This window comes from Hydractinia symbiolongicarpus, chromosome 5 (assembly GCF_029227915.1).
Source record: "Hydractinia symbiolongicarpus strain clone_291-10 chromosome 5, HSymV2.1, whole genome shotgun sequence".
NCBI lineage: Eukaryota > Metazoa > Cnidaria > Hydrozoa > Anthoathecata > Hydractiniidae > Hydractinia > Hydractinia symbiolongicarpus.
The window spans coordinates 9,226,427-9,249,417 of NC_079879.1; the positions used below are offsets into that span (position 1 = coordinate 9,226,427).

The window sequence follows — 22,991 nt, forward strand, 5'->3', positions numbered from 1 at the left end:
GTATCTTTCAAGAGGCATTATTCCAATAATAGCTGTAGTATTTTTTACCTATATAGCAACATCGATTGATATGTTTTCATTCACACAATCCGCAGGAATGTGTGTTTGGTTTAGCCTTTCTTCGGTTCCGGAAAAAAAATGAACACATTGGTGAATATTTTACGCGGAGCCAGCTCTTATGCGTTTATACGTGATGTTCTTAGCACAGTCTTTTCTTTGTCGCTGAACTAACTTCCCAAAACTTTTTTTATTTGCTTTGACTAGCAAAGTATCGTTTACTGCGAGGCCAAGTTTTATTTGAAAATCGACAAAAAACTTGAAGAAAGTCGAAAAGACAAGACAGCTAAGATGAGGTGGGATGCTCTGTTTATATTTTTTTCCGTAGAGCTTTAGTTAGCAAATTAATATTGTTTACATATATTTTGTTAAACGAGTAAAATATTTTGGTATTTATTTGATTAGTAGCTGGCTAGCCTAACTAGCTAGAGTTTGTGAACTATACCACTAGCCTACTTAGCTCTGCTGTAGCTAGCTAGCTAGCGATAATTAACTAGCTAAGCAGTATGTAGCTAACTAGCCTATAGCTAGCTAGCTACATACTGCTCTTAATTAGCAAAATAATCTAGCCTAATTTAGATGACGAATGCCTAATTAAGCTAACAAATTCAAAATCATAGAATCTTATTTTGGCGAATTACATCATTTGTTTCCCACAATTTTTAAAGCATACGTGGCTTGAATCACCTACAGAAAATCGCTTAAATAAGTAAAAAGGACTAATCTCTCCTATGCCTTCCCTAAATTATGTAGCTACATAGCTACTACATTGAGCTTAGCCTTATATTTTAGAAGGAAAATGACGCTACTGCCGCTACTACTCCCGGTGGTTAGGGTAATTTAACTGTCGATTTATTTCACCCACCACGTTTAAATTTTTTCTCTAAGTGCCCACAAAAGTATTTCAAATACAACGGCCACAATTGCGTCTCCTGTATATAAAATTGAAAAAACATCTTTCTCTAAGGGGTCTCTGAACTTTGCAACGTTATCAACTCTTCATATCGCTTTAAAATTCATATACACCTTCCCCTATTATTGACATTGTCAATGCCGTGAGCAGGATTCAAACCATGGCTGTTGCGGCCACAACGCAATGCACTAAACACTATACGATCACGGCTAATATGAGATTGTTAATGAAATATGTCTTGTTGAAAACATTCTGCCACAATTCATTGTTGAAGAACTATATTTGGTTATGTTTGAATTCAATACACAAGATAATTCAGTCTTATAAAGGAAAGAAACAAAATTAATGCATCAGGAACTGTTTACACTAGCCAACGGAGACAATTTAATCGATGCCGAAATACATGTTCACTTTCCTATAGCAAATACTGTTAATGCCGTGAACAGGAATCGAACATGCGGTATTCCGGCCACAACGCAATGTACTAACCACTATAGACCACAGCCAATATGAGATTGTTAACCAAATATGTCTTGTTCAAACCACTCTACTGCAATGCGTTGTTTAAGAACTATATTTCGATATGTTTGAACTCGATAGACAACATAATTCAGTGGTATAAAGAAAAGAAACAAAATTAATGCATCAGGAAATGTTTACCCTAGCGAACAGAGACAATTTAATCGATACAGAAATATATTTTCACTTTCCTATCACAGATTCTGGTAATGCAGTGACCAGGAGTCGAACCTGGGTTATTGCGAAAGGAAGCAGAATTAATGCATCACGAACTGTTTATAATTGCGTTTCGATATAGTTTGGTCAGTATAAAAGTACATATGGTATTTGTCATTCATGATATTGATAATGCCTTGGCAAAGACTCGAACCTGGGTTATTGCGGCCACAACGCAATGTACTTACCAATATCCGATCACGGTTGTTTTCCGATTGTTAATCCAATATTTCTTGTTTAAAACATTCTGCCACAACGCATTGTTAAGGAATTAAATATCCTTATATTTAAAATCGATCCACAACATACTCAAGTCTTGAAAGAAAGAGAGTTAAAATGAAGGCATTAACAACTGCTTACCAATGCAAACGGGGGTAGTTTGGTCGACAGAGAAGCACGTGATCACTTTCTTATCGCAAAGACTGGTAATGCCGTGACCAGGAATTGAAGCTGAATTTTTGCGGCCACAACGCAAAATACTAACCACTATACGATCACGGAAAATATGAGTTTGTTTACCATATATGTCTTGTTCAAAACACTCTGGTGCAATGCGTTGTTTAAGAACTATACTTCGTTATGTTTGAATTCGGTGCGGAACATAATTCGGTGTTATAAGGAAAAGAAACAAAATTAATGTGATAAAGAGAAAGGAAGCAAAATTAAAGCATAAGGAGCTGTTTACTCAAGCGAACGGAAAAACTTTAACTGATACAGAAGAATATGTGCATTTTCCTATCACAGATACTGGTAATGAGATAATAGGGATTCGCACCTGAGCAGTTGTGGCACAACGCAATGTACTAACCACTACACGATCACAGCTAAAATGAGACTGTTAACCATATATGTCTTGTTGAAAACATTCTGCTGCAATGCGTTGTTTAAGAACTATACTTTGTTATGTTTGAATTCGGTACGGAACATAATTCGGTGTTATAAGGAAAAGAAACAAAATTAATGTGATAAAGAGAAAGGAAGCAAAATTAATGCATAAGGAACGGTTCAAAACATTTTGGTACAATACAATTTTTAAGAAATATATTTCGTTATGTTTCAAGTCCATACACAAGATAATTTGGTGTTATAAAGAAAAGAAACAAAATTAATGCAATAGGAACTGTTTACCCTAGCGAACGGAGACAATTAAATCGATACAGAAGTACATGTTTAATTTCCCATCACAGAAACTGGTAATGCCATGACCAGGGCTGGAACCTGGATTATTGCGGCCACAAAACAATGTACTAACCACTATACGGTCACAGCTATATTGTGATTGTTAACCACATATGTCTTCTTTAAAGCATTCTGCCACCAAGCATTGCTTAAGAACTAAATATCCTTATATTTAAATTCGATCCATAACATACTCAAGTCTTGAAAGAAAGAGAGTTAAAATGAAAGCATTACCAACTGCTTGCCAATGCGAACGGTGGGAACTTGGTCGATACAGAAGCAGTTGTTCAATTTCCTATCACAAATACTGGTAATGCCGTGATTTGGACTTTAACCTGCGTTATTGCAGCCACAATGCAATGGACTAACCACTATACTATCACGGCTAATATGAGTTCGTTAACCATATATGTCTTGTTCAAAACACTCTGCTGCAATGCGTTGTTTAAGAAATGTATTTCGTTATGTTTCAAGTCCATACACAAGATAATTCGGTGTTATAAAGAAAAGAAGCAAAATGAATGCATCAGGAACTGCTTACCCTAGCGAACGGAGACAATTTAATCGATACAGAAATACATGTTCACTTTCCTATCACTGATTTTGGTAATGCTGTGACCAGGATTCGAACTTCGGTTATTGGCGCCACAGCGCAATGTACTAACCACCATACGATCACGGCTAAGGTGAGATTGTTAACTATATATGTCTTGTTCAAAACACTCTGCTACAATGCGTTGTTTAAGAGCCACATTTCGTTATGTTTCAATTCGATACAGAATATATTCTGGTGATAAAATAAAAGGAAGCAATATTAATGCATCAGGAACTGTTTACCCAGGCGAACGGAGACAATTTAATCGATACAGAAGCACATGTTTACTTTCTTAGCACAGATCCTGGTAAAGTCGTGACCAAGATTCGAACCTGGAATATTGCGGCAACAACGCAATGTTCTCACCACTATACGATCACAGCTTATGTGAGATTGTTAATCAAATATGTCTTGCTTAAAGCATTCCACCACAATGCAGTGTTTAAGAACTAAGTGTACTTTTATTTAAATTCAATCGACAACATACTAAGTTTTGACAGTAAAGGAGTTGAAATGAATGCATTAATGACTGCTTACCAATGGAAACAGAGGAAACTTGATCGATACAGAAGCACAAGTTCACATTCTTAACACAAAAACTGGTAATACCGTGACCAGGATACGAACCTGGGTTATTGCTGCCACAACACAATGTCCTAACCACTATACGATCACGGCTAATTTGAGTTTGATAACTATATATGTCTTGTTCGAAACACTCTGCTGCAATGCGTTGTTTAAGAGATATATTTCGTGATGTTTGGGGTCGATGCACAACATAATTCGGAGGTACAAAGAAAAGAAGCAAAATTAAAGCATCAGGAGCTGTTGACACAAGCGAACGGAGAAAATTTAATCAATGCAGAAGTACATGTTCACTTTCCTATCACAGATTTTGGTATTGCCGTGACTAGGATTCGGACCAGAGTTATTAGGGCCACAACGCAATGTATTAACCACTACACGATCACGGCTAAGGTGAGATTGTTAATCAAATATGTCTTGTTTAAAAAATTTTACCACAATGCATTGTTTAAGAATTATCTTTCGTTATGTTTGAAGTCGATACACAACATAATTTGGTGTTATAAAGGAAAGAAGCAAAATTAATGCATCAGGAACAGTTTATCCTAGCCAACGGAGACAATTTATTCGAGACAGAAGCACATGTTCACTTTCCTATCACAAATTCTGGTAATGCCGTGACCAGGACTCTAACCTGGGTTATTGCGGTCACAATGCAATGCACTAACCACTATACGATCACAGCTAATGAACGATTGCTAACTATATATGTCTTGTTCAAAAAACTCTGCTGCAATGGTTGATTAAGAAATATATTTCATTATGTTTGAAGTTGATACACAACATAATTCGGTGTTATAAGGAAAACAAGAAAAATTAAAGCATCAGGAGCTGTTCATCCAAGCGAACGGAGACAGTTTAGTCGATACAGAAGTACATGTTAACTTTCCTATCCCAGATTCTGGTAATGCCGTGACCAGGATTTGAAAATGGGTTATTGCAGCCACAACGTAATGTACTAACCACGATCACGGCTAATGTGAGATTGTTAACTATATATGTCTTGTTCAAAAAACTCTGCTGCAAAGCGTTGATTAGGAAGTATATTTCGTTATGTTTGAAGTCGATACACAATATAATTCGGTGTTATAAAGAAAAGAAAGAGAATTAAAGCATCAAGAACTGTTTACACCAGCGAACGGAGACAGTTTAGTCGATACAGAAGTACATGTTCACTTTCCTATCACTTATTTTGGTAATGCATTGACCAGGATTGAAACCTGGGTTATTGCGGCCACAACGCAATGTACTAACCACTATACCATCACGGCTAATCAAAGATTGTTAACTATATATGTCGTGTTCAAAAAGAGCTGCTGCAATGCGTTTATTAAGAAATATATTTCGTTATGTTTGAAATCGATCCACAACATAATTCGGTGTTATAAGGAAAAGAAGTAGATTTAAAGCATCAGAAGCTGTTCATCCAAGCGAACGGAGACAATTTAATCGATGGAGAAGTACATGTTCCTTTTCCTATCACAGATTCTTGAAATGCTGTGACCAGGATTCGAACTTCGGACATTGGCGCCACAGCGCAATGTACTAACCACCATACGATCACGGCTAATGTGAGATTGTTTATCAAATATGTCTTTTGCAAAACATTTTGCTGCAATACATTGTTTAAGAAATGTATTTCGTTATGTTTCAAGTCCATACACAAGATAATTCGGTGTTATAAAGAAAAGAAGCAAAATGAATGCATCAGGAACTGCTTACCCTAGCGAACGGAGACAATTTAATCGATACAGAAATACATGTTCACTTTCCTATCACTGATTCTGGTAATGCTGTGACCAGGATTCGAACTTCGGTTATTGGCACCACAGCGCAATGTACTAACCACCATACGATCACGGCTAAGGTGAGATTGTTAACTATATATGTCTTGTTCAAAACACTCTGCTACAATGCGTTGTTTAAGAGCCACATTTCGTTATGTTTCAATTCGATACAGAATATATTCTGGTGATAAAATAAAAGGAAGCAATATTAATGCATCAGGATCTGTTTACCCAGGCGAACGGAGACAATCTAATCGATACAGGAATGTATGTTCACTTTTCTATCACTGATTCTGGTAGTATGGTGATCGGGATTTGAACTTGGGTTATTGCATCCACAACGGAATGTACTAACCACTATACGATCACGGCTAATGTGAGATTGTTAACTATATGTGTCTTGTTTAAAACACTCCAGGTGCGGATCCAGGGTTAGTCAGATAAGTCGCGTGACTAAGTGTAAATTTGACGAAAAATGTTAGCCAAGCGAAGATGTCGACAATCCAGGTGTTGCAAACGGAGGACGTTAAAAAATCAGATTGTAATTTATTTACGTCGAAAAGCCATGGTTCACAGCCCTCTTCAAAGTTGTGACGTGGCTACCTTATAGACTGAGAGGGTTGCAAATTATAGCTTACAAGTTTTGACTGATTCATTTTGACTAATCAGTCACTCAGTCAGTCAAAAATCAAATAGCTATGGCCCGCAACCCTCCCCATCTCACCTAAGGGGCCTGTGACGTCAAAATCGTGACGCAGTTTTCACACTCTATGCGAAGTCCAACAATATGTGGCCCGCAGCCGGCGGAGGAAATTTAGGTTCCGTACTGCGTGGTTACTGATAACCTGTTAGGCTATAGTTTTAACTCCCATCCGTCAGGATTAGTCTCAGACTCACGCCTTTTGGCTTGGTCTTTCCGTACTATCATGGCTACAGCAGATATGTTGGCCGGGTGCTTACTGATTTAAAGTGTGATAATTTTGAATCTGTTTGTAAAATGCAAAAAGAACTTTTAGAAAGTGTTTATTCTCGATCATTTTTGTTGTCTGGGGATATTTATCCCTTGGTTGGTAAAAGTCTTCATCGGAATTCAGGTCCAGATAAATACCATTCATCTGAGAGGCGAGGTGTAAAGATAAAGGAATTATTGCTTTAAGGTGAGAAGTATGTTTTTTACTTTCCAACACACCTTGCTTTTTTTTAAAGGTTTTCAGTATATCCGCTAAGAAAAGCTAGTTAGGGAGAGCTTTATACAACAGACTATTAAAACCAAATGCAAAAAGATTTAATTAGCTATAGCTAGGGCTATAATACACCTTTACGATAATTCGGAAAAAATAACACTCCATCGCAGCTTATTGTGCGATCAGAGGAGGCAGCTAAACATCACACTTTTATAAGAGTTTATTAAGGAGTTTATTAAGTTTATTAAATTTGAAAGAAATTGATACGACGGAAGTCAAAAAACTGGAGAAAACACGCTTTCGTCTCTAACAAACTCTCATAAAAACACGATTTTTACTTCCTTTTTTCCGATATTGTAAAACGATGGAGAGCCGTGGAAACGCAAGTACAATTGAATTATCGTAAAGGTGTATTGTTTTTGTAATATGAGCTTTGGACAGAATTTTCAGCATTGCGGAGGAATTCTTTCTCAATTAATATTTCTGTTGTTATTAGAAGCAAGAACTTGACATCTGGATAAGTAAGGTTGGTGATGAAAATAAACAACTATTCGAATGGCTATTAGGAAACAAGGTTTGTTGAGTAAAAGGTCATGGTAAAATATATTATTTTTAGATCCAATCCATCTGTCTATACAGCTCCGCATCGTTTGTATTGGTATAGGTGATAATTCTCTTGTTGATGTTCTGAGAATCTTGACATCCATAGAACTTTTCTTGCATCCTTCCTTTTATTCCAATCATCCTTGTTTTCAATTTGCTTTTAAAAACCAAAAGGCAAATATTTTTATATCTGGGAAAAGTTTATTCAGATTTTCCCTTTCCCATATTGTTTGTGATATGACTCTTTCTCCCGAGGAGGCAGTTAAAGCAGAAGCAATCAACAACTGTACCCCCAAGACATGGTTTCCTTTTCTTTCAATACTTACCTTGTCAACAGTAATAAAGAGAAAAATTAACACATTTTACCCACAATTCGGCTTGTTACAGTTTGTTACAACTATCTTTACACAGTGTATATCGCCACACCCATTTATTTTACCTGATGAAGATCAGTTAAACGAAACAAATGTTATTCTCAACAAACAAAATGAGTTCCTATCATCATCTTGAAACAACTAACGACTGTAACATTATTCACAATGGTTGCTCAATCGAACGTAACTCAATCTCAAAAATACTGGGAATACATTTTGACGAAAATCAGAATTGGAAAAATCATATTACCAAAGTTACACAATCTTCCTATGCAGTAATTCGAGCACTTAAACAATGGAAACGATTTACTCCGTATCATGTGAGAAAGAACCTCGCTGAAACACTCATTCTATCCAAACTTAATTATAGTAATGTAGTATTTGGCCAATTACCAAAGTACCTATTAAATAGACTTCAGAGAGTGCAGAACACAGCAGCATCTTATGTTCTTGGAAGATATGTGAAAACAACAGACGTTATCGATCTTGGGTGGTTGCCAGTTAGAGAAAACATTGATTTCGCGACTGTTAAACTGGTACATAAAGCTTTACACACTGATACATGGCCAGACTATCTTCCATTACATATGAACACATTTAATCCACGTTTGGGTAATGAAATGACATTACAACATGGTGAAGCAAAAACGTTTTCTGAACAAGCTAACATATATAATGACCTACCACGTAAAATAAGAGTTTGTGAAAATTTTTACAGGTTTAAAACAGATGCGAAAAAGTATTTCAAAGACAAAGGTCTAGCGAGACTTCTGTCATTGTGATACTTTTTCTTACGTATAACTATTTTATTTTCATCTTTAACGACTTGCTGAGATCAGTTGAATGGTACTTCAACTCTTCAATCGATTTCAACAAATTAACTTTTAGCAAGTGAATAATTTTCATCATATTTTACATATATCTTTGTGGTTTAGCGTCCTGCTGTCTACTACCCCAATTTACTTAGCTACATGTGCCTACTTATGTCTATTTTATTCAATTTATTTAAGCTACAATTTAATTGGCGAACTTATGCACTTTTGTCTTCTACTTTTTCCACGTTCCAATTTTCTTTTGTCTCCCTGTTTTCAGCCTTTTCTCAGCGTTCTGTTCCAATTACCATGTGTCTTGACTTATCTTAAGTGTAGGATTTTATAGTATTTTATTAATTGTATTATATGTATAAATTTATCATAACTTATTTGTAAGTAACTTTTAACCTTTTCTCTTTTCTTTTTTTTTATGGAGAAGAACCATTTGTAAATAATGGAACCAAATACATGATGATAGATATTAAAAATTTTATTTTGTTATGAAAATATTGTTAAGTCTGGTGTAGACTTCAAGCCAAATCATTACATTCCCCTTTTTCCAGGCTGCAACTTTCTTAACTGAAAGTTGCATTTTCCTATTTCAGCATGCAAAAAGCAGTAAAAAGCTTCTTAATTCTTCTTTTAAAGTTCAAACGAAACTTGAGTTTAGGCCTATGAATAAACAAATACATGGGTTGAGGTGTGTTTGTATCATATCACATGTGTGTATATTTCATCTTCATTATCCTGATCTTTCCATATTCTTATTGTTTTTGTTATTATTGTGTTTTATTTTGCTGTCCATGGCTGGTGTGATCATTTGATTCACCTAGTCATGCTGATGAAGCCTGATATTGGCAGAAACAGCAAGAGTTTATAAGTAATGAAATATATTCACAATTGTCTCACTTTATTGTAGTTAATCCCTGTTAATTTTAGTGGCCTTATCTATCTAAAATAAGACGTGTAAGACGGAGATTTGATTCTTATAAAAGATGTTCCTAGGAGAATTTGTTATAGCTTAGCGTTTCTTTTGGTCAATTTTATTAATAACTAGATAAATCGGAAGACCATTTTCGGCGATTTTTGTACCCGCAAAGCTTAAAATTTAGCCCCAGCTGCTAAATTCAAGACTTAGTCTTGACTAAGTCTAGAAAAAGTCTGGATCCGCCCCTGCACTCCGCTGCAATGCGTTGATTACGAAATGTATTTCGTTATGTTTGAAGACGATATACACCATAATTCGGTGTTATCAGTAAAACAAGCAAAATTGAAGCATCAGGAGCTGTTCATCCAAGCAAACGGAGACAGTTTAGTCGATACAGAAGTACATGTTAACTTTCCTATCATTCCTGCGAACGGAGACAAATTAATCGATACTGAAATACATGTTCACTTTCCAATCACTGATTCTGGTAATGCCGTGACCAGGATTCGAACCTGGGTTATTGCAGCCACAACGCAATGTACTAACCACGATCCCGGTTAATGTGAGATTGTTAACAATATATGTATTGTTCAAAACACTCTGCTGCAATGTGTTGATTGAAACGGATATTTCGTTATGTTTAAAGTCGATACACAACATAGTTCGGTGTTATAAAGAAAATAAACAAAATGAGTGCATCAGGAACTGTTTACACTAGCAACGGAGACAATTTAATCGATACAGAAATACATGTTCACTTTCCTATCACAGAGTCTTGTAATGCCGTGACCAGGACTCGAATCTGGGTTACTGGAGCCACAACGCAATGTACTAACCACTATACGATCACGGCTAATGTGAGATTGTTAACTATATGTGTCTTGTTTAAAACACTGTGCTACAATGCGTTGATTAAGAAATGTATTACGTTATGTTTGAAGTCGATACACAACATAATTCAGTGTAATAGAAAAAACAAGCAAAATTAAAGCATCAGGAGCTGTTCATCCAAGCGAACGGGGTCAATTTAATCGATACAGAAATATATGTTCACTTTCCTATTACTGATTGTTGTAATGCCGTGGCCAGGATTCGAACCTGGGTTATGGCGGCCACAACGCAATGTACTAACCACTATACGATCACGGCTTATGTGAGATTGACTATACATGCCTTGTTCAAAACACTCTGCTGCAAGGCGATGATTAAGAAGTATATTACGTTATGTTTGAAGCTGATACACAACATAATTTGGTGATATAAAGAAAATAACAAAATGAATTCATAGGACTGTTTTCTCTAGCAAACGGAGATATTTTAATCGATACAGAAGTACACGATAACTTCCTATCACAGATTCTACTAATGAAATGACCAGGATTCGAACCTGGGTTAATGCGGCCACAACGCAATGTGCTAACCACTATACGATCACGGCCTATGTGAGATTGACTATACATGCCTTGTTGCAAACACTCTGCTGCAAGGCGATGATTAAGAAGTATATTACGTTATGTTTGAAGCTGATACACAACATAATTTGGTGATATAAAGAAAAAAACAAAATGAATGCATAGGACTGTTTTCTCTATCGAACGAAGTCAATTTAATCGATACAGAAATATATGTTCACTTTCCTATCACTGATTCTTGTAATGCCGTGACCAGGATTCGAACCTGGGTTATTGCGGCCACAACGCATTGTACTAACCACTATACGATCACGGCTGATATAAGATTGTTAACCATATATGTCTTGTTCAAAACACTCTGCTGCAATGCGATGATTAGAAGTATATTTCGTTATGTTTGATGTCGATACACAACATAATTCGGTTAATTAAAAAAAACAACAAAATGAATGCATAGGACTGTTTTCTCTATCGAACGAAGTCAATTTAATCGATACAGAAGTATACGTTAACTTCCTATCACAGATTCTTCCAATGAAATGACCAGGATTCGAACCTGGGTTATTGCGGCCACAACGCAATGTACTAACCACTATACGATCACGGTGATGTGAGATTGTTATCTGTATATGTCTTGTTCAAAGCACTGAGCTGCAATGCGTTGATTAAGAAATGTATTACGTTATGTTTGAAGTCGATACACAACATAATTCGGTGTAATAGAGAAAACAAGCAAAATTAAAGCATCAGGAGCTGTTCATCCAAGCGAACGGGGTCAATTTATTCGATACAGAAATATATGTTCACTTTCCTAACACTGATTCTTGTAATGCCGTGACCAGGATTCGAACCTGGGTTATTGCGGCCACAACGCAATGTACTAACCACTATGCGATCACGGCTTTTGTGAGATTGACTATACATGCCTTGTTCAAAACACTCTGCTGCAAGGCGATGATTAAGAAGTATATTACGTTATGTTTGAAGCCGATACACAACATAATTCGGTGATATAAAGAAAATAACAAAATGAATTCATTGGACTGTTTTCTATAGCGAACGGAGATATTTTAATCGATACAGAAATATATGTTCACTTTCCTATCACTGATTCTTGTAATGCCGTGACCAGGATTCGAAGCTGGGTTATTGCGGCCACAACGCAATGTACTAACCACTATATGATCACGGCTGATATAAGATTGTTAACCATATATGTCTTGTTCAAAACACTCTGCTGCAATGCGATGATTAGAAGTATATTTCGTTATGTGTGAAGTCGATACACAACATAATTCGGTTATTTAAAAAAAACAACAAAATGAATGCATAGGACTGTTTTCTCTATCGAACGAAGTCAATTTAATCGATACAGAAGTATACGTTAACTTCCTATCACAGATTCTTCCAATGAAATGACCAGGATTCGAACCTGGGTTATTGCGGCCACAACGCAATGTACTAACCACTATACGATCACGGTGATGTGAGATTGTTATCTGTATATGTCTTGTTCAAAGCACTGAGCTGCAATGCGTTGATTAAGAAATGTATTACGTTATGTTTGAAGTCGATACACAACATAATTCGGTGTAATAGAGAAAACAAGCAAAATTAAAGCATCAGGAGCTGTTCATCCAAGCGAACGCGGTCAATTTAATCGATACAGAAATATATGTTCACTTTTCTAACACTGATTCTTGTAATGCCGTGACCAGGATTCGAAACTGGGTTATTGCGGCCACAACGCAATGTACTAACCACTATACGATCACGGCTTTTGTGAGTTTGACTATACATGCCTTGTTCAAAACACTCTGCTGCAAGGCGATGATTAAGAAGTATATTACGTTATGTTTGAAGCCGATACACAACATAATTCGGTGATATAAAGAAAATAACAAAATGAATTCATAGGACTGTTTTCTATAGCGAACGGAGATATTTTAATCGATACAGAAATATATGTTCACTTTCCAATCACTGATTCTTGTAATGCCGTGACCAGGATTCGAACCTGGGTTATTGCGGCCACAACGCAATGTACTAACCACTATACGATCACGGTGATGTGAGATTGTTTTCTGGATATGTCTTGTTCAAAGCACTGAGCTGCAATGCGTTGATTAAGAAATGTATTACGTTATGTTTGAAGTCGATACACAACATAATTCGGTGTAATAGAGAAAACAAGCAAAATTAAAGCATCAGGAGCTGCTCATCAAAGCGAACGGCGTCAATTTAATCGATACAGAAATACATGTTCACTTTCCTATCACTGATTCTTGTAATGCCGTGACCAGGATTCGAACCTGGGTTATTGCTGCCACAACGCAATGTACTAACCACTATACGATCACGGCTGATATAAGATTGTTAACCATATCTGTCTTGTTCAAAACACTCTGCTGCAATGCGATGATTAAGAAGTATATTTCGTTATGTTTGAAGTCGATACACAACATAATTCGGTTATTTAAAAATAATAAACAAAATGAATGCATACGACTGTTTTCTCTATCGAATGGAGACAATATAAGTACACGTTAACTTCCTATCACAGATTCTTCTAATGAAATGACCAGGATTCGAACCTTGGTTATTGCGGCCACAACGCAATGTACTAACCACTATACGATCACGGCTGATGTGAGATTGTTATCTATATATGTCTTGTTCAAAACACTGTGCTGCAATGCGTTGATTAAGAAATGTATTACGTTATGTTTGAAGTCGATACACAACATAATTCGGTGTAATAGAAAAAACAAGCAAAATTAAAGCATCAGGAGCTGTTCATCCAAGCGAACGAGGTCAATTTAATCAATACAGAAATATATGTTCACTTTCCTATCACTGATTCTTGTAATGCCGTGACCAGGATTCGAACCTGGGTTATTGCGGCCACAACGGAATGTACTAACCACTATACGATCACGGTTTAAGTGGGATTGACTATACATGCATTGTTCAAAACACTCTGCTGCAATGCGATGATTAAGAGGTATATCACGTTATGTTTGAAGCCGATACACAACATAATTCGGTGATATAAAGAAAATAACTCTCTAGCGAACGGAGATATTTTAATCGATACAGAAATATATGTTCACTTTCCTGTCCCTGATTTTTGTAATGCCGTGACCAGGATTCGAACCTGGGTTATTGCAGCCACAACGCAATGTACTAACCACTATACGATCACGGCTCATATGAGATTGTTAACCATATATGTCTTGTTCAAAACACTCTGCTGCAATGCGATGATTAAGAAGTAAATTTCGTTATGTTTGAAGTCGACACACAACATAATTCGGTTATATAAAGAAAATAAGCAAAATGAATTCATAGGACTGTTTTCTCTAGCGAACAGAGACATTTTAATCGATACGGAAATGCATGTTCACATTCTTATCACAGATTCTGGCATTGCCGTTACCATGATTCGAACCTGGCTTATACGGCTAATGTGAGATTGTTAACTACATATGTCTTGTTCAAAACACTCTGCTTCAAAGCGTTGAGTAATAAATGTATTACGTTATGTTTGAAGCCGATACACAACATAATTCGGTGATTTAAAGAAAATAACAAAATGAATTCATTGGACTGTTTTCTATAGCAAACGGAGATATTTTAATCGATACAGAAATATATGTTCACTTTCCTATCACTGATTCTTGTAATGCCGTGACCAGGATTCGAACCTGGGCTATTGCGGCCACAACGCAATGTACTAACCACTATATGATCACGGCTGATATAAGATTGTTAACCATATATGTCTTGTTCAAAACACTCTGCTGCAATGCGATGATTAGAAGTATATTTCGTTATGTTTGAAGTCGATACACAACATAATTCGGTTATTTAAAAAAAACAACAAAATGAATGCGTAGGACTGTTTTCTCTATCGAACGAAGTCAATTTAATCGATACAGAAGTATACGTTAACTTCCTATCACAGATTCTTCCAATGAAATGACCAATATTCGAACCTGGGTTATTGCGGCCACAACGCAATGTACTAACCACTATACGATCACGGTGATGTGAGATTGTTATCTGTATATGTCTTGTTCAAAGCACTGAGCTGCAATGCGTTGATTAAGAAATGTATTACGTTATGTTTGAAGTCGATACACAACATAATTCGGTGTAATAGAGAAAACAAGCAAAATTAAAGCATCAGGAGCTGTTCATCCAAGCGAACGGGGTCAATTTAATCGATACAGAAATATATGTTCACTTTCCTAACACTGATTCTTGTAATGCCGTGACCAGGATTCGAACCTGGGTTATTGCGCCACAACGCAATGTACTAACCACTATACGATCACGGCTTTTGTGAGATTGACTATACATGCCTTGTTCAAAACACTCTGCTGCAAGGCGATGATTAAGAAGTATATTACGTTATGCTTTGATATTGTTAACCATATATGTCTTGTTCAAAACACTCTGCTGCAATGCGATGATTAGAAGTATATTTCGTTATGTTTGAAGTCGATGCACAATATAATTTGGATATTTAAAAAGAAAAAACAAAATGAATGCATAGGACTGTTTTCTCTATCGAACGAAGTCAATTTAATCGATACAGAAGTATACGTTAACTTCCTATCACAGATTCTTCCAATGAAATGACCAGGATTCGAACCTGGGTTATTGCGGCCACAACGCAATGTACTAACCACTATACGATCACGGTGATGTGAGATTGTTATCTGTATATGTCTTTTTCAAAACATTTTGCTGCAATACATTGTTTAAGAAATGTATTTCGTTATGTTTCAAGTCCATACACAAGATAATTCGGTGTTATAAAGAAAAGAAGCAAAATGAATGCATCAGGAACTGCTTACCCTAGCGAACGGAGACAATTTAATCGATGCAGAAATACATGTTCACTTTCCTATCACTGATTCTGGTAATGCTGTGACCAGGATTCGAACTTCGGTTATTGGCACCACAGCGCAATGTACTAACCACCATACGATCACGGCTAAGGTGAGATTGTTAACTATATATGTCTTGTTCAAAACACTCTGCTACAATGCGTTGTTTAAGAGCCACATTTCGTTATGTTTCAATTCGATACAGAATATATTCTGGTGATAAAATAAAAGGAAGCAATATTAATGCATCAGGATCTGTTTACCCAGGCGAACGGAGACAATCTAATCGATACAGGAATGTATGTTCACTTTTCTATCACTGATTCTGGTAGTATGGTGATCGGGATTTGAACTTGGGTTATTGCATCCACAACGGAATGTACTAACCACTATACGATCACGGCTAATGTGAGATTGTTAACTATATGTGTCTTGTTTAAAACACTCCAGGTGCGGATCCAGGGTTAGTCAGATAAGTCGCGTGACTAAGTGTAAATTTGACGAAAAATGTTAGCCAAGCGAAGATGTCGACAATCCAGGTGTTGCAAACGGAGGACGTTAAAAAATCAGATTGTAATTTATTTACGTCGAAAAGCCATGGTTCACAGCCCTCTTCAAAGTTGTGACGTGGCTACCTTATAGACTGAGAGGGTTGCAAATTATAGCTTACAAGTTTTGACTGATTCATTTTGACTAATCAGTCACTCAGTCAGTCAAAAATCAAATAGCTATGGCCCGCAACCCTCCCCATCTCACCTAAGGGGCCTGTGACGTCAAAATCGTGACGCAGTTTTCACACTCTATGCGAAGTCCAACAATATGTGGCCCGCAGCCGGCGGAGGAAATTTAGGTTCCGTACTGCGTGGTTACTGATAACCTGTTAGGCTATAGTTTTAACTCCCATCCGTCAGGATTAGTCTCAGACTCACGCCTTTTGGCTTGGTCTTTCCGTACTATCATGGCTACAGCAGATATGTTGGCCGGGTGCTTACTGATTTAAAGTGTGATAATTTTGAATCTGTTTGTAAAATGCAAAAAGAACTTTTAGAAAGTGTTTATTCTCGATCATTTTTGTTGTCTGGGGATATTTATCCCTTGGTTGGTAAAAGTCTTCATCGGAATTCAGGTCCAGATAAATACCATTCATCTGAGAGGCGAGGTGTAAAGATAAAGGAATTATTGCTTTAAGGTGAGAAGTATGTTTTTTACTTTCCAACACACCTTGCTTTTTTTTAAAGGTTTTCAGTATATCCGCTAAGAAAAGCTAGTTAGGGAGAGCTTTATACAACAGACTATTAAAACCAAATGCAAAAAGATTTAATTAGCTATAGCTAGGGCTATAATACACCTTTACGATAATTCGGAAAAAATAACACTCCATCGCAGCTTATTTTGCGATCAGAGGAGGCAGCTAAACATCACACTTTTATAAGAGTTTATTAAGGAGTTTATTAAGTTTATTAAATTTGAAAGAAATTGATACGACGGAAGTCAAAAAACTGGAGAAAACACGCTTTCGTCTCTAACAAACTCTCATAAAAACACGATTTTTACTTCCTTTTTTCCGATATTGTAAAACGATGGAGAGCCGTGGAAACGCAAGTACAATTGAATTATCGTAAAGGTGTATTGTTTTTGTAATATGAGCTTTGGACAGAATTTTCAGCATTGCGGAGGAATTCTTTCTCAATTAATATTTCTGTTGTTATTAGAAGCAAGAACTTGACATCTGGATAAGTAAGGTTGGTGATGAAAATAAACAACTATTCGAATGGCTATTAGGAAACAAGGTTTGTTGAGTAAAAGGTCATGGTAAAATATATTATTTTTAGATCCAATCCATCTGTCTATACAGCTCCGCATCGTTTGTATTGGTATAGGTGATAATTCTCTTGTTGATGTTCTGAGAATCTTGACATCCATAGAACTTTTCTTGCATCCTTCCTTTTATTCCAATCATCCTTGTTTTCAATTTGCTTTTAAAAACCAAAAGGCAAATATTTTTATATCTGGGAAAAGTTTATTCAGATTTTCCCTTTCCCATATTGTTTGTGATATGACTCTTTCTCCCGAGGAGGCAGTTAAAGCAGAAGCAATCAACAACTGTACCCCCAAGACATGGTTTCCTTTTCTTTCAATACTTACCTTGTCAACAGTAATAAAGAGAAAAATTAACACATTTTACCCACAATTCGGCTTGTTACAGTTTGTTACAACTATCTTTACACAGTGTATATCGCCACACCCATTTATTTTACCTGATGAAGATCAGTTAAACGAAACAAATGTTATTCTCAACAAACAAAATGAGTTCCTATCATCATCTTGAAACAACTAACGACTGTAACATTATTCACAATGGTTGCTCAATCGAACGTAACTCAATCTCAAAAATACTGGGAATACATTTTGACGAAAATCAGAATTGGAAAAATCATATTACCAAAGTTACACAATCTTCCTATGCAGTAATTCGAGCACTTAAACAATGGAAACGATTTACTCCGTATCATGTGAGAAAGAACCTCGCTGAAACACTCATTCTATCCAAACTTAATTATAGTAATGTAGTATTTGGCCAATTACCAAAGTACCTATTAAATAGACTTCAGAGAGTGCAGAACACAGCAGCATCTTATGTTCTTGGAAGATATGTGAAAACAACAGACGTTATCGATCTTGGGTGGTTGCCAGTTAGAGAAAACATTGATTTCGCGACTGTTAAACTGGTACATAAAGCTTTACACACTGATACATGGCCAGACTATCTTCCATTACATATGAACACATTTAATCCACGTTTGGGTAATGAAATGACATTACAACATGGTGAAGCAAAAACGTTTTCTGAACAAGCTAACATATATAATGACCTACCACGTAAAATAAGAGTTTGTGAAAATTTTTACAGGTTTAAAACAGATGCGAAAAAGTATTTCAAAGACAAAGGTCTAGCGAGACTTCTGTCATTGTGATACTTTTTCTTACGTATAACTATTTTATTTTCATCTTTAACGACTTGCTGAGATCAGTTGAATGGTACTTCAACTCTTCAATCGATTTCAACAAATTAACTTTTAGCAAGTGAATAATTTTCATCATATTTTACATATATCTTTGTGGTTTAGCGTCCTGCTGTCTACTACCCCAATTTACTTAGCTACATGTGCCTACTTATGTCTATTTTATTCAATTTATTTAAGCTACAATTTAATTGGCGAACTTATGCACTTTTGTCTTCTACTTTTTCCACGTTCCAATTTTCTTTTGTCTCCCTGTTTTCAGCCTTTTCTCAGCGTTCTGTTCCAATTACCATGTGTCTTGACTTATCTTAAGTGTAGGATTTTATAGTATTTTATTAATTGTATTATATGTATAAATTTATCATAACTTATTTGTAAGTAACTTTTAACCTTTTCTCTTTTCTTTTTTTTTATGGAGAAGAACCATTTGTAAATAATGGAACCAAATACATGATGATAGATATTAAAAATTTTATTTTGTTATGAAAATATTGTTAAGTCTGGTGTAGACTTCAAGCCAAATCATTACATTCCCCTTTTTCCAGGCTGCAACTTTCTTAACTGAAAGTTGCATTTTCCTATTTCAGCATGCAAAAAGCAGTAAAAAGCTTCTTAATTCTTCTTTTAAAGTTCAAACGAAACTTGAGTTTAGGCCTATGAATAAACAAATACATGGGTTGAGGTGTGTTTGTATCATATCACATGTGTGTATATTTCATCTTCATTATCCTGATCTTTCCATATTCTTATTGTTTTTGTTATTATTGTGTTTTATTTTGCTGTCCATGGCTGGTGTGATCATTTGATTCACCTAGTCATGCTGATGAAGCCTGATATTGGCAGAAACAGCAAGAGTTTATAAGTAATGAAATATATTCACAATTGTCTCACTTTATTGTAGTTAATCCCTGTTAATTTTAGTGGCCTTATCTATCTAAAATAAGACGTGTAAGACGGAGATTTGATTCTTATAAAAGATGTTCCTAGGAGAATTTGTTATAGCTTAGCGTTTCTTTTGGTCAATTTTATTAATAACTAGATAAATCGGAAGACCATTTTCGGCGATTTTTGTACCCGCAAAGCTTAAAATTTAGCCCCAGCTGCTAAATTCAAGACTTAGTCTTGACTAAGTCTAGAAAAAGTCTGGATCCGCCCCTGCACTCCGCTGCAATGCGTTGATTAAGAAATGTATTTCGTTATGTTTGAAGACGATATACACCATAATTCGGTGTTATCAGTAAAACAAGCAAAATTGAAGCATCAGGAGCTGTTCATCCAAGCAAACGGAGACAGTTTAGTCGATACAGAAGTACATGTTAACTTTCCTATCATTCCTGCGAACGGAGACAAATTAATCGATACTGAAATACATGTTCACTTTCCAATCACTGATTCTGGTAATGCCGTGACCAGGATTCGAACCTGGGTTATTGCAGCCACAACGCAATGTACTAACCACGATCCCGGTTAATGTGAGATTGTTAACAATATATGTATTGTTCAAAACACTCTGCTGCAATGTGTTGATTGAAACGGATATTTCGTTATGTTTAAAGTCGATACACAACATAGTTCGGTGTTATAAAGAAAATAAACAAAATGAGTGCATCAGGAACTGTTTACACTAGCAACGGAGACAATTTAATCGATACAGAAATACATGTTCACTTTCCTATCACAGAGTCTTGTAATGCCGTGACCAGGACTCGAATCTGGGTTACTGGAGCCACAACGCAATGTACTAACCACTATACGATCACGGCTAATGTGAGATTGTTAACTATATGTGTCTTGTTTAAAACACTGTGCTGCAATGCGTTGATTAAGAAATGTATTACGTTATGTTTGAAGTCGATACACAACATAATTCAGTGTAATAGAAAAAACAAGCAAAATTAAAGCATCAGGAGCTGTTCATCCAAGCGAACGGGGTCAATTTAATCGATACAGAAATATATGTTCACTTTCCTATTACTGATTGTTGTAATACCGTGGCCAGGATTCGAACCTGGGTTATGGCGGCCACAACGCAATGTACTAACCACTATACGATCACGGCTTATGTGAGATTGACTATACATGCCTTGTTCAAAACACTCTGCTGCAAGGCGATGATTAAGAAGTATATTACGTTATGTTTGAAGCTGATACACAACATAATTTGGTGATATAAAGAAAATAACAAAATGAATTCATAGGACTGTTTTCTCTAGCAAACGGAGATATTTTAATCGATACAGAAGTACACGATAACTTCCTATCACAGATTCTACTAATGAAATGACCAGGATTCGAACCTGGGTTAATGCGGCCACAACGCAATGTGCTAACCACTATACGATCACGGCTTATGTGAGATTGACTATACATGCCTTGTTGCAAACACTCTGCTGCAAGGCGATGATTAAGAAGTATATTACGTTATGTTTGAAGCTGATACACAACATAATTTGGTGATATAAAGAAAAAAACAAAATGAATTCATAGGACTGTTTTCTCTAGCAAACGGAGATATTTTAATCGATACAGAAGTACACGATAACTTCCTATCACAGATTCTACTAATGAAATGACCAGGATTCGAACCTGGGTTAATGCGGCCACAACGCAATGTGCTAACCACTATACGATCACGGCTTATGTGAGATTGACTATACATGCCTTGTTGCAAACACTCTGCTGCAAGGCGATGATTAAGACGTATATTACGTTATGTTTGAAGCCGATACACAACATAATTCGGTGATATAAAGAAAATAAACAAAATGAATTCATCGGACTGCTTTGTCTAGCGAACAGAGACATTTTTATCGATACAGAAATATATGTTCACTTTCCTATCACTGATTCTTGTAATGCCGTGACCAGGATTCGAACCTGGGTTATTGCAGCCACAACGCAATGTACTAACCACTATACCATCACGGCTGATATAAGATTGTTAACCATATATATCTTGATCAAAACACTCTGCTGTAATGCGATGATTAGAAGTATATTTCGTTATGTTTGAAGTCGATACACAACATAATTCGGTTATTTAAAAAGAAAAAACAAAATAAATTCATAGGACTGTTTTCTCTAGCGAACGGAGATGTTTTAATCGATACAGAAATATATGTTCACTTTCCTATCACTGATTCTTGTAATGCCGTGACCAGGATTCGAACCTGGGTTATTGCGGCCACAACGCATTGTACTAACCACTATACGATCACGGCTGATATAAGATTGTTAACCATACATGCCTTGTTCAAAACACTCTGCTGCAAGGCGATGATTAAGACGTTTATTACGTTATGTTTGAAGCCGATACACAACATAATTCGGTGATATAAAGAAAATAAACAAAATGAATTGATAGGACTGCTTTGTCTAGCGAACAGAGACATTTTAATCGATACAGAAATATATGTTCACTTTCCTATCACTGATTCTTGTAATGCCGTGACCAGGATTCGAACCTGGGTTATTGCGGCCACAACGCAATGTACTAACCACTATACGATCACGCTTATGTGAGATTGACTATACATGCCTTGTTCAAAACACTCTGCTGCAAGGCGATGATTAAGAAGTATATTACGTTATGTTTTGATATTGTTAACCATATATGTTTTGTTGAAAACACTCTGCTGCAATGCGATGTTTAGAAGTATATTTCGTTATGTTTGAAGTCGATACACAATATAATTTGGATATTTAAAAATAAAAAACAAAATGAATGCATAGGACTGTTTTCTCTATCGAACGAAGTCAATTTAATCGATACAGAAGTATACGTTAACTTCCTATCACAGATTCTTCCAATGAAATGACCAGGATTCGAACCTGGGTTATTGCGGCCACAACGCAATGTACTAACCACTATACGATCACGGTGATGTGAGATTGTTATCTGTATAT

At 36.1% G+C, this 22,991-nt stretch overlaps 8 non-coding genes across 8 annotated transcripts; all 8 read right to left on the minus strand.

The window, feature by feature from the left end:
- Window positions 1–11,408: 11,408 nt before the first annotated feature.
- Trnah-gug (transfer RNA histidin (anticodon GUG)) lies at window positions 11,409–11,480 on the minus strand. Its single transcript has one exon. It is a non-coding gene; the product is annotated as a tRNA-His (tRNA).
- Window positions 11,481–11,994: 514 nt separating this feature from the next.
- Window positions 11,995–12,066, minus strand: Trnah-gug (transfer RNA histidin (anticodon GUG)). Its single transcript has one exon. It is a non-coding gene; the product is annotated as a tRNA-His (tRNA).
- An 804-nt stretch (window positions 12,067–12,870) lies between these two features.
- Window positions 12,871–12,942, minus strand: Trnah-gug (transfer RNA histidin (anticodon GUG)). Its single transcript has one exon. It is a non-coding gene; the product is annotated as a tRNA-His (tRNA).
- A 218-nt stretch (window positions 12,943–13,160) lies between these two features.
- Trnah-gug (transfer RNA histidin (anticodon GUG)) lies at window positions 13,161–13,232 on the minus strand. The gene has a single exon. It is a non-coding gene; the product is annotated as a tRNA-His (tRNA).
- Window positions 13,233–14,300: 1,068 nt separating this feature from the next.
- Trnah-gug (transfer RNA histidin (anticodon GUG)) lies at window positions 14,301–14,372 on the minus strand. The gene has a single exon. It is a non-coding gene; the product is annotated as a tRNA-His (tRNA).
- A 478-nt stretch (window positions 14,373–14,850) lies between these two features.
- On the minus strand, window positions 14,851–14,922 carry Trnah-gug (transfer RNA histidin (anticodon GUG)). Its single transcript has one exon. It is a non-coding gene; the product is annotated as a tRNA-His (tRNA).
- A 7,019-nt stretch (window positions 14,923–21,941) lies between these two features.
- Trnah-gug (transfer RNA histidin (anticodon GUG)) lies at window positions 21,942–22,013 on the minus strand. Its single transcript has one exon. It is a non-coding gene; the product is annotated as a tRNA-His (tRNA).
- A 221-nt stretch (window positions 22,014–22,234) lies between these two features.
- On the minus strand, window positions 22,235–22,306 carry Trnah-gug (transfer RNA histidin (anticodon GUG)). The gene has a single exon. It is a non-coding gene; the product is annotated as a tRNA-His (tRNA).
- Between the last annotated feature and the right edge of the window lie 685 nt (window positions 22,307–22,991).